Here is a 13,656-nt window from a genome sequence, read left to right on the forward strand (position 1 = left end):
GTTCGTTACCTACCTGGCTCCACTTGTTCCCTTCTTGGTCAGCGCCTGCACTCCTGTATCTTTGAAGTGTCTCCATATTTATCTCTACCGTTCCCAGGAAGGCTGCAGACCTCTACTATTGCTTCATACGTACATCCTTGTTGTGTGGGAATTTGTACAACATAGCAGGGTGAGCCTCCATTTTCCCCTCTTTCCCACACACCTGTGATCTCGTTGATTCTCCACAAGTGAGCACCTGTTCTTCTTTTGTTTTACAGATTAAAAAATCTTAATCCTTCCAGTACTTTTTAGGGGCTGTATACTAAAGAGAAATCCAAAGAAGAAATGCATTTCCTCTGATGTCATGACCACAGTGCTCTCTGCTGACCTCTGCTCTCCATTTTAGGAACTGTCCTGAGCAGCATATGTTTGCTATGGGGATTTTCTCCTGCTCTGGACAGTTCCTAAAATGGACAGCAGAGGTCATCAGAGAGCACTGTGGTCATGACATCAGAGGAAATGCATTTCTTTTTTGGATTTCTCTTTAGTATACAGCCCCTAAAAAGTACTGGAAGGATTAGGATTTTTTAATATAAGTGATTTACAAATCTGTTTAACTTTCTGGCACCAGTTGATAAAAAAAAAAATAGTTTTCCATGGGAGTACCCCTTTAACTTCACTGGTAATCCCATAGACACCTGGCCACCTGCTATCTCTAGAATCGGTTGGGTGGCCAAAGGCAGTGGCTGGAAACAGCTATGCAAAGGGAATCACGGTAAGAATACAGGACATGTTTTTTTTTTTATAATTGCTGAATTTATTTAACCCCTTCATGACCCAGGGTTTTTCCATTTTTGCACTTACGTTTTTTCCCCCCTTACCTTTAAAAAACATAACTCTATCAATTTTGCACCTAAAAATCCATATGATGGCTTATTTTTTGCACCACCAATTCTACTTTGCAATGACATCAGTCATTTTACCCAAAAATCTATGGCAAAAAGGTAAAAAATTTATTGATTGGACTTTTTGATCGCTTTTTATTCATTTTTTCATGATATAAAAAGTGACCAAAAATACGCTATTTTGGACTTTGGAATTGTTTTGTGCATACGCCAGTGACCGTGCAGTTTAATCAATGATATATTTTTATAATTCGGACATTTCCGCACGCGGCCATACCACATATGTTTATTTTTATTTACACAGTTTTTTTTTTTTTTTTTTTATGGGAAAAGGGGGGTGATTCTTACTTTTATTATGGAAGGGCTTAAATGATTTTTATTAACTTTTTTTTTGCAATGTTTTAGCCCCTATAGGGGGCTATAACACTGCACACACTGATCTTTTACATTGATCATTGTTATCTCCTAGGATAACATTGATCAATGATTCTGCCGCTTGACTGCTCATGCCTGAATCTCAGGCACTGAGCAGTCATTCGGCGATCGGACACAGAAGAGGAAGGTAAGGCACCCTCTTCGTGTCCTCCAGCTGTTCGGGATGCCGCGATTTCACCGTGGCGGTCCCGAAAATCCCACTGAGCTAACCAGCAGTGATTAGCTTTCAGTTTAGACGTGGCGAGCAACTTTGAACGCCGCATCTAAAGGGTTAATAGCTCACAGCACAGCGATCAGTGCCATGCGCTAATAGCCACGGGTCCCAGCCGTGGCCCAGCGTTTTCGAAAGGGAGAGGCCACAGGACGTACCAATACGTCCTGGACCGGGAAGGGGTTAAGGAACCTATTCCAGTATTACTTATTTAAAAAAATGAATAATGCATTCCACAATAAGTACATTATATCAAAAGTTAAAATGGTTCTACCTTCGTATATAACGCACTTTTACCTCTCGTCTCACCACATTTTCTTATAGATTGTAAGCTTTTGTGAGCAGAACCCTCCCTTTTCTTCTTTGTATTAGTTTGTTATTACGTAATGACTGATTTTGTCAGTACCTGTAGCTTCTTCATACAAATAAAGTGCTGTATATTATGGTGGCACTAGATAAATCAGGTTTGTTATCATTATTATTATTATTATTATTAATAATAATTATAAATGTTGGAATAATGTTGAAAATTTGTAATGCAATGAGTAAGCCCTATTGGACAATACTTTTCTTATAGTTTCAAAAAGGAACAGCTGTGAACCTAAAAAGAAAAATGAAACGGTTCGCACAAGTGTAATAAAATATCACAATTTTTGCCACAGTTTTTTTTTTATTGCAGAAAAAACACATGGGAAAAAACTGCAAAACTGCAATTTGTAAACACAGTCTAACACTTGTGGTTAATTGTTGGGTTTAAGGCCAAAATGAAGTAGCCAGCAAAATCGTTCAACTGGCCCCTGCACTGTAGTCACATCAGGCAGGCGGCTCATTTCTGCTTCACCTTACCTACTGGAAGACCTTAAAAGTAGATCGCCGATATCACTGGTCAGTGCTATGCCTTTGGCCCACAAGTCTTTTACTTGATCTGGAATTTCGTACATTCATTGAATGCCTGAAGATGCACTGGAAAGTGCCATCTGAATGACACTGATCTAGGATGAATCTTATCCAGGACAATGATCTGATATTGCTTAAGTAAGGATGGCAACCTTTTTGAGTCTAGAGAAGAAAGAGTAAGAGATCAGCCAATGATCTAGCCTAATGTGTCCAAGTAGAATAAAAAGGTTAAATCCTTGTATTGACAGAGAAATAAGCAACGGAAACTGGAACTTGATACAGCATTGGATCGATTGAGGTTACCTCCGAGAATAATGTTGAAGGGTGCCAAGAATGAATGACATCTAAAAGTTTCGAAAAAATGTAAGATTAGGTGCTTGAGGTGTATAAACATTCATAAAACAATATAGCCTTTATCAACAAATATCTGCCCACTGGGACATGAGCCACCTATTACACTGAGTAATTCAGAGCTTTATAGAACAGAATAGCAACTCCCCTCTTCTTGCGAGAAAAGGAAGCTTCAACACAATCAACATAATGGCCCTCATTTACTACATGATTCCGACTCTTTTTGTTGGTTTTGGGCCTAAATTCTGTCGCACGGAAAACACCGGACAGTATCTGAATCACTCCAAAACTCCTACAAAATAGGCGTGGTTTTCGGGATAAGGGGTGTGTTCCCTACATTTCAGCCAAAAACACTCGTCTTTTCCTAAAACCACTCAGAAATTCATGTGAATTATCTGGGAAGAAAACCTGACACTTTAATGCATGTATAACGTTTCAGAAAGCAGAGTAAATTCTCTGGCTGTTCAACACTTTTTTTTCCATATTGTTTCAGTAATGATGGTGATTAAAAATAAAAAAAATAAAAATAAATATATATATATATATATATAATATATATATATATATATATATATATATATATATATATATATATTCATTTAATACATCTATCTATATGTGTCTCCCTCCTTCCTCAGGTCCAAGTTACAATGTGTGGATACAGTACTTTATATATACATATTTCCATAAATACATTAACCCATTAAACATTTGAAGTTTGCCCGGTCTTAATGCCATTGGAGGCCGAGTATGACGTCAGCCTCCAGGGTCTATTGGTGGTGTATAGGAATGAATGGGCTAGATCTATAACATTGTGATTTTTTGCCCGTTGAAATCATTGGGTCCATTGTGGTCTATGGAGATCTTGCGGCAAAAGGGGTAGAAAGCTAAACAGCAGGGGCCTGGTAGTAATGTGGATGGAAGACCCTGGTGTCAGTTCAATTCTTGGGTTGATATACAGTGTTGGGATTATACTTTAATTAGGATAGACATATATGGGTCATTTGATAAAGGGGTAAAGGTAAAGGGGTGCTCCGCTCCCTAGCGTCCGGAAGTTTATTGTTCCGAACGCTGTGTGCGGACTTCCGAAGGGCCGCCCCTCGTGATGTCACGCCCGCCCCCTCAACGAAAGTCTATGGGAAGGGGGTGTGAACACAGAAGCCCGCACACAGCGTTCGGAACAATAAACTTCTGGACGCTGGGGAGCGGAGCTCCAGAAGCAGGGCAGCGGAATACTCCTTCAGGACAAAGGGCATACCTGTACACCCCTCGCCCGTTCCCGGTGTTTAAAACGGGGTCACACCATCACATAAAATCAAGCTGTCCCGATCAGCAAGGACGCGAGCGGAGATCCCCTTACCTCGCTTCGTCACGTCCGATCGGCGTTTGATTGCTCCAAGCCTGAGCTACAGGCTTGAGCAATCAAGCCCCTATCTTGCTGATCCATGCAAAGCTATGGCTTTGCAGGGATCAGGGTAAGAGATCAGTGTGTCCAGTGTTATAGCCCCCTATGGGAGCTATAACACTGCAAAAAAAAAAAAAAAGTTAACAAAGGTCATTTAATCCCTTCCTTTTCCCATAAAAAAAACTGTGTAAATGAAAATAAACATATGTGGTATCGCTGCGTGCAGAAATGTCCGAACTATAAAAATATATTGTTGATTAAACCGCATGGTCAATGGCGTACGTGCAAAAAAATCGTATATAGCGTATTTTTGGTCACTATTTATATCACGAAAAAATGAATAAAAACTGATCAAAAAGTCCGATCAATACAAAAATTGTACCGATAAAAACCTCAGAACGAATGAGTACCGGCCTGTACGCGGAAAAATAAAAAAGTTATAGGGGTTAGAAGATGATAATTTTTAATGTATACATTTTCCTGCATGTAGTTATGATTATTTTCCGAAGTACAAGACAATATCCAACCTATATAAGTAGGGTATCATTTTAACCGTATGGACCTACAGATTAAAGATAAGGTGTTATTTTTTACCGAAAAATGCTCTGCGTAGAAACGGAAGCCCCCAAAAGTTGCAAAATGAAATTTTTTCTTCAATTTTGTCGCACAATGAATATTTTTTTCCGTTTTGCTGTGGATTTTTTGGTAAAATGACTAACGTGGCAGGACCCCCGCGATCAGGCATCTTATCCCCTATCCTTTGGATAGAGGATAAGATGTCTAAGAGCCGGAGTACCCCTTTAAGGGGTTAAGAAAGTGCTTGAACCGTGCGAACTAGGTCAATTGGATACCATAAATGGGCGACTAGGTTAATTGAAACAGGAGATAATGTGTGGTGTCCAATTGACCTAGTTCCCACAGTAAAAAAAAAAAATCATATCTATTCTAATTAAAGGGGTATTCCAGGAAAAACTTTTTTTTATATATCAACTGGCTCCAGAAAGTTAAACAGATTTGTAAATTACTTCTATTAAAAAATCTTACTCCTTCCAATAATTATCAGCTGCTGAAGGTTAGTTGTTCTTTTCTGTCTGGGAACAGTGTTCTCTGCTGACCTTTCTGCTTGTCTCAGGAACTGCACAGAGTAGAAGAGGTTTGCTATGGGGATTTGCTTCTACTCTGGACAGTTCCCAAGACACGTGTCATCAGAGAGCACTTAGACAGAAAAGAACAACTCAACTTCAGCAGATCATAAGTACTGAAATGATTAAGATTTTTTTATAGAAGTAATTTACAAATCTGTTTAACTCTCTGGAGCCAGTTGATATATATATATATAAAAAAGTTTTTTCCTCGATAACCCCTTTAAAGTATAATCCCAACACTGTATATCAACCCGGAAACTGAACCTACACCAGGGTCTCCCATCCACATTACTACCAGGACCCTGCTGTTTAGCTTTCTACCCCATTTGCCGCAAGATCTCCATAGATCACAATGGGCAAAAAATTTCATTGTTATAGATCTAGCCCATTCATTCCAATACACCACCAATAGACCCTGGAGGCTGACATCATACTCAGCGCCCAATGGCCTTCAGGGCAAACTTCAAATGTTTAATGGGTTAATGTATTCATGGAAATATGTATATATAAAATACTGTATCCACACACTGTAACTTGGACCTGAGGAAGGAGGGAGTCCCTCAGAAACGCGTAGTCCTACCATCTATTTCCACTTTTTATGATTTTCAATAAAAAGCAATTACAAATCTATACCTGACTCCTGTGTCACCACGCCGGGGTAGCGCTCCAGTGCCGAAGTCAGATATTCACTGGAAGGTCAAGGAAACCCCTGCTGGGATTCCCACCTCCCACATCTGTACTTCTGTAGAAGAAACCCTGCGACAGAATTTACAGTGCGACAGAAAACCCTGCAACAGAAATTACCGTGCAACAGAAAACCCTGCAACAGAAATTACCGTGCGACAGAACCATGTGACAGAAATTACTGTGCGACATAATTTTTCCCTGTGACTAAAAATATTGGAAAAAGTGCGACAGATTAGTAAATACCAAGTAAAAAAAAGGTTGAAAACACAAAAAAGAAACACAAACCAACACTCCACTCTTAGTAAATGAGGGCCAATGTGTGTTACAAAGAGGAGGGTGGTCCACCATAGAAAATAATGATAACAAGCACAGGAAGCGCAACAAACAATTCAATCCCTATGACAGGGTGACTCCACCATTATAGAGCAGTATAAATTTAGAACTAAGTGACCAAATGCAATTAAACCTTACAACATGAAGAGTTCCTTGAAAAACGGCCAAGAGCAGCAAGTGCCGCATCAGGATCATTAAAGAAAGATGGTTTCCCATTGATGAAGACCTGTAGCGTAGCAAGATGAAGGAGGGCAAAACAGATTTTTTTTTTTTTTATGATTGCTAATTATCAGAAACATACGTTCCTATAAATGCTCATTTCGCCGATCAGCCTTGTTTGTAGTGTTTTCAGTGTTCCACTATACCAGTGTTTCCCAACTCGTGTGCTGGATGCTTTAAAGGAACCTCTGACTGCACAAAAAATTATCTGTAATATTTTTTTTTCTGAAAAACACAGTGCTCATATAAAAGCAACAACTCTGTCAGATAATTTGCTAATAGCATCATGTTCTTGCTCTATAGAGGAGACTTGTGTATTTATGTGTGCTACACTTTAAGGCTATTTTTATGTATAGGGCAGAGCAATTGTAGGGAAAACAATGGAGCAGATAGCGAGGCATGTAGCAGGACTATTTGTAATTACAGCAGCTGTAATTATCTCAATTATTTGCTGTGTTCACGGAGAACACAAATTTCCTTAGAATAAAAGGCCTGAAAAGGTTTAACATTGCTATGAATGGGGCAACAAAAAACAGACAAACAGCAACTATATTAACTTCAAATATTTTTATTAATTGTTTTATTTGAAAAATAAATCAATCCAATTTATCTTTCTTCTGAGTATGTTAGGTTATGTTCACACTAAATAATGTTCATGTAGATCATCATGTGTACTCTGTGCTAAAATCTGCCACCCTCGAAATCCGCATTGCAGTTTATATCCACGTCGTAGAACAAAAACAAATAAGGCATCAACACACAATGCGATTGCGTTTTGGTTGGCCATATGCAGTAAATACTTCTGAAAGGCTGCTGTAAACCTGTGTTTTTTTTTATACTTATCCAGGTTTTTTAATATGAGATATTTTATTGAATAAAAATACACATATCATATCATACAATATACGTAGTACACCAATTTCGACCCCCAGAGGACTCTGTCCCACATCCTATAAGCACGTTTTAGGCTCTAACGACAAAGTTATCCCATATACCGTAGGAATGAGCTTAAGCACTTCCCTCCATTAAGGGACTAAGAGGGCACACTCCCACACCATATGGAATAAATGGGCCCCCAACTGGCCACACCTCGGCAAGCGGAGTCAGGTCGCAGACACTTACCATTTTTTTTTCGATTTAGCAATAAGGGTGTGATAGCTAAATATAGCAGGCATGAAAAAAGCAACGCAGTTTAACAGCAAGATTTCAGAAGTATTTACTGCATACGACCAATCGCATCAATGAGAATGTCTTGAAAGATATTTCAACAATAACTTTAGGGCTCTTCACACTGCCACCATGCTCCACTCTCCTCCACTCCAAGAGAGCTATGTCGCCGAGTAAAGAGGAGGAGAAAATACTTCATGTCCTATTTCTTTTCTCCGTTCAACTAGTGGACCCCTGTTTAACCCCATTCATATCCATGGGATCCGTTGAGACTCATTAATGTCAGTTGTCCTCTGACCCATTCAGGGTCAGTTCAGTGCAAAAAGGAAAAAAAATGCTAATGGACCTGAAAGGTCAAAGCACAACTGCAGTGTGAATTTAGCCTTACAGCCAGCTACAAATCCCAGACAAAGCCTGGTGTGTAAGCAAAAAACAGGAACCACATGCTGATTTAATGTTGTGGCCCTTTTATTATCAGGATTGATAGGGATCCCAAAGTTGAACAACACATCTCAGCAACAAATATACATCTATATCCACTAAAATCAAAACCGATTTCTAACCAAATTAAACACAACTTAATCATCAGTCTTTTCACACTTCATGTCTCAGGCCATATATTCACACATGTAAAAGGTTGCTGTGACTGAAAACGGTTCAATTAATCTGAATGGAGCTGTTTCATTAAACAGGCATGGAACTATGCAAACCTCATTGAGATGTATTTTAAAGGGAAGAAGGGCAAAATGTTCCCAGGTCTTTGTGGTGCGACTCACTTGTATTCGGAATAGTTTGATTTAAATACCAACGTGTTTCTAGAGTCAATGTCTTTGTCAGTGTCACTGATGAAGAGACACTGTCATCTCGAAACGAGTTTGTCCAAAGCTATTAATATTTTTCTATGATGGTTAGTAATCAGGTCTTACGATTCTGAATACAAGAGAATCAAGTCACGTAGACCAGGGGCCATTTTTCGTTTATTCGCTTCAATCTTCATCATCAGACTGGACAATACCTGTAGACCGGTTCCCGAAAGTAACCCTACTTCTCTACTCCCTGATATGATATAAGATTTACTGCTCTGCTTTTTTTCTTCTTAGACGTGCCTCAGATGTATGGGACTGTTGCGAGAAGTTCAGCAAAACATCTGCCACATGTGAAAATACCTTTACAGTAAGCTAAAGTAGACTGCCCCTTTGCATGAATATATCTGCTCAAACAGTCATCAATGGAAAAACAACTAATGTGTATGTAACAAAGGGGACATTATTTAGCTGAACAATCCTTGAGTGATATCTCTGGTGCTGTTGTATGACCTACTTTTTCTCACTTCCTTCTCGCATTTCTAGATTTTCCAAAAAGATAAAGCTCATGTACCGTAATTAGTATGGCTTCCTCCGCTCCTGTAGTGAGCCGCAACGTTCTCCTAATGAACAAGGGAAAGGTGTGCTTGTTAGCGGATGCCTACTTGGCTTCACACTTACCGAAGAAGAAAAGCATTATTTCTCTGATATGATTCATTTGTTGGAAAAATGTCTCTATTAGCTGGAGTAGTAACAGAGAAAAGTAATACACTATTCTGTTGATTGCAAAGTCTCTAGAGACAGTAGATTTGATTCCTGTTCGCAGCAGACAAACAAAGATTCAAACACGGAATTTCTCAGGGTTAAAGACCTTCTGCTGCTGCTTGACTGCCAGTCCTGAATGTCACTGACACATGGGGATTGCCATAACCCAAGCATTTTATATATATGTATCATACATTTCTTCATATCTTTGGAATAAACAGCAACAACATTCTATTCAGCAGAGTGCTATAATGTTTAAGCCCTGTGTAAAAACTGAACAAGAATGTCTGAATTTTCCATTAAAGCAAAGTTCAGATACAGCTGATGAAAAGCAGCTGCCATCTTGATAGCTGCCATGGCAGATGGCACAAGCATTTATGCTTTTTATCAGTATTAGTATCAGAACATTTCTTTCTCTTCCAAGCTGAGATAAAATCATTGATGATCTACCTGGAAATAAAAAAAAAAACACAAAAAAATAATCTTCACTGGTGCGTGCCCTGTACAGAGAGAAAAGCCGAAACAAACAACCAGATGCTTTTTCTGGTCTGTTATGAACGGTGACAACAGCCATGCAGTTCTGCCACTCGTCTTTAAGTATTGAAGAGTTAGCAGTGCATTACTTATTGGTTGGGCTACCTATAGACCTCTTACTTGTACTTAATGAAATGTGCAATTTCCAATCATATATATATATTTTTTTACATTTATGTATAACTTCTCATTTACATATTCTGCTGTGGATTATGTACCTGTGAACATAACCTAATTGAGTTATCTTATGAAGACGACACCTGTCTACATTCCATATGAGGACATATAAGTCAGCGGGCTTTTCCTTGTGGAATTGAACTGTCTGTGTATTCTATGAATGGACACTATGTAATATTATATTTTCCATGCAGTGCCCACTGTAGGGAAATACATAGCTTGCTGTGGAGGTGTCGGGAGTTGGACCTGTAGCAATTGTTTAATTACCCTTGGCCACATTATGGGAGGGGTTGCTTCAATCTGCCTGAAACCAAAACTGTCATTTTTCCCCATAACAACCAATCACAGCTCAGCTTTCATATATTAAAGGAATAGTACAGTCTACAAAAATGTATCCCCCTATATGAGTGTCAGACCGCTGAGATCCGCCGTAATCACCTCCACAGCACTCCAGCTCTGCACATAAATGCAGTGTGTCGACTACGACACTGAACACTAAACAATGGCTGACATGCCCCCTCAATGCATCTTTATGGGAAAGCCAGAGATACAACGTTCTGGTATCTCCAGCTCTCCCATAGAAATGCATGGAGGGTGTGTTAGCCACCGCTTTGTGCCGTGCTCGACCCACTTGATTCATGTGGAGAGCCAGGGCAAAGGGGTCAGAAAAGAACAGTTTTACACATTTTGTCAAAAAATGTTTGCAATTTTTTAAATTGCATTGACCTACAGAATATAGATAATATATCATTTTTACCATAAAGTGCACTGCGTAAAAACTAAACCTCCCAAAGTTGCACAATTGCAGTTTTCTTTTAAATTTCTGCTCACAAATAATAATTTTTGGTTTCGCAGTACATTCTATGGTTAAAAGAAATATCTTATAACAAATACACATGGTGATGTAAAAAACAAGGCCAAGAAAAATTTAACGTTAGACGTTTTAAAAGGGGAGGAGGAAAGAATGAAAAAGAAAAATGAAAATTGGCTTTGTCCTTAAAGGGGCATTCCAGGAAAAACATTTTTTTTTATATTAACTGGCTCCAGAAGAGATTTGTAAATTACATCTATTAAAAAACTTAATCCTTCCAATAGTTATCAGCTGCTGAAGTTGAGTTGTTCCTTTCTTTCTGACCACAGTGCTTTCTGCTGACACCTCTGCTTGTCTCAGAAACTATCCAAAGCATTAGAGGTTTGCTATGGGGATTTGCTCCTACTCTGGACAAATCCTGAGACAAGCAGAGGTGTCAGCAGAGGGCACTGGTGTCTGACAGAAAAAAACAACTCAACTTCAGCAGCTGATAACTACTGGAAGGATTAAAATTTTTTTTAATAGAAGTAATTTACAAATCTGCTTAACTTTCTGGTGTAGCTTTACTACAGTAGTTTTTTTTTTCCCTATGGTGTGGAATTTTTGTTCAAGAAATATCGCCATTAAGCTATTTCTGTAAACACTCAGACAAAAAACACAGACATATAGATAAATATCATTACTGTGATATACAGTTTACTTTTTATTTACTACTTAGAAGAGTCTTCTCATTTCATAAAGTGATGGCAAATCACTTGGATATGCCATCACTTTATGATTGATTGGGGGTCCGACCTCATGGGGCGTGTGACCTCTCGGATCCCCACTGATTGTAATAATGGAGGGGTGCTGTACTGGTATAGTGCTTATCTTTAAGTTTTCAGATGACTGCAGCATATCCTCTACACATCCTGCAGCACAGAAGACCCCCAGTATCATAAGGTGCCATTCCATCACTATTAGATGGGAAAACCCCGTTACCTTCCCACAGTGAGTCTGCTGTGTTATTCGAGAAGAAAAACTATCATGTTAATATAAAGTTTGCTAAAATTAGCTCCCAATTAATTGTTTGACAGAGAAATTGAGAAGAAGATGCACATTTGTTTGCCATCTGCTTCTCATACCTTATTCTTAAATCAATCCCTTTCTTTGGCAGTACGGATCATGTCTAAATTCTTCTCAGTTAACAATTTTAGGTTCTGCCTTATGATTTTTTTTTTAATCCTGATGTTAACAGTTTACTCATCAAAATGACACTTTAATTCTCAATTAAAATTCCCTAAACAAGTTAACTTCACTTTTCTAGTTTTGCTTTTGGAAAGTTTGTGTCATATTACAGTCATTACATGCTTATTATTTATATAGGATTTATTATCCAGTGTTAACATAACAAATATGTTGTAGTTTAGTGCAAATTATCAGCCTTCAGTCCTGGCTGTTTAGTTCATTAAGCATTAATTAGATCGAAAAATCAATCTGCCTAAAACTAAAACTACCTAGTTTTCTCTATAGCAACCAATATAAAAGCTGATCTGTGATTGGTTTCCATGAGCAACACCAGACTGCTTTGGTTTTAGGCAATTTGATAAGTCTGGCTCAGTATACTTGTATCGTCTCCTCTATGCTCTCTCCAGTCTGATAGCACTCCTCTGTGCTCTTTCCAGTCTGAGAGCACTCCTCTGTGCTCTTTCCTGTCTGATAGTACTCCTCTGTGCTCTTTCCTGTCTGATAGTACTCCTCTGTGCTCTTTCCTGTCTGATAGTACTCCTCTGTGCTCTCTCCTGTCTGATAGTACTCCTCTGTGCTCTCTCCTGTCTGATAGTACTCCTATGTGCTCTCTCTTGTCTGATAGCACTCCTCTGTGCTCTCTCCTGTCTGATAGTACTCCTCTGTGCTCTCTCTTGTCTGATAGCACTCCTCGGTGCTCTCTCCTGTCTGATAGTACTCCTCTGTGCTCTCTCCTGTCTGTTAGTACTCCTCTGTGCTCTCTCTCCTGTCTTATTGCACTCCTCTGTGCTCTCTCCTGTCTGATAGCACTACTCTGTGCTCTCTCCTGTCTGATAGGACTCCTGTGTTCTCTCTCCTGCCTGATAGTACTCCTCTGTGCTCTCTCCTGTCTGTTAGTACTCCTCTGTGCTCTCTTCTGTCTGATAGGACTCCTCTGTGCTTTCTCTTGTCTGATAGTACTCCCCTGTGCTCTCTCCTGTCTGATAGTACTCCTCTCTGCTCTCTCCTGTCTGATAGGACTCCACTGTGCTCTCTCCTGTCTGATAGGACTCCTATGTGCTCTCTCCTGCCTGATAGTACTCCTCTGTGCTCTCTCCTGTCTGTTAGTACTCCTCTGTGCTCTCTCCTGTCTGATAGTACTCCTCTGTGCTCTCTCTTGTCTGATAGCACTCCCCTGTGCTCTCTCCTGCCTGATAGTACTCCTCTGTGCTCTCTCCTGTCTGTTAGTACTTCTCTGTGCTCTCTCCTGTCTGATAGCACTCCTCTGTGCTCTCTCCTGTCTGATAGTACTCCACTGTGCTCTCTCCTGTCTGATAGTACTTCTCTGTGTTCTCTCCTTTCTGATAGTACTCCTCTGTGCTCTCTCCTGATTGATAGCACTACTCTGTGCTCTCTCCTGTCTGATAGGACTCCTATGTTCTCTCTCCTGCCTGATAGTACTCCTCTGTGCTCTCTCCTGTCTGTTAGTATTCCTCTGTGCTCTCTTCTGTCTGTTAGTACTCCTCTGTGCTCTCTCCTGTCTTATTGCACTCCTCTGTGCTCTCTCCTGTCTGATAGCACTACTCTGTTCTCTCTCCTGTCTGATAGGACTCCTATGTTCTCTCT

The sequence above is a fragment of the Hyla sarda genome, chromosome 5 (assembly GCF_029499605.1).
Source record: "Hyla sarda isolate aHylSar1 chromosome 5, aHylSar1.hap1, whole genome shotgun sequence".
NCBI lineage: Eukaryota > Metazoa > Chordata > Amphibia > Anura > Hylidae > Hyla > Hyla sarda.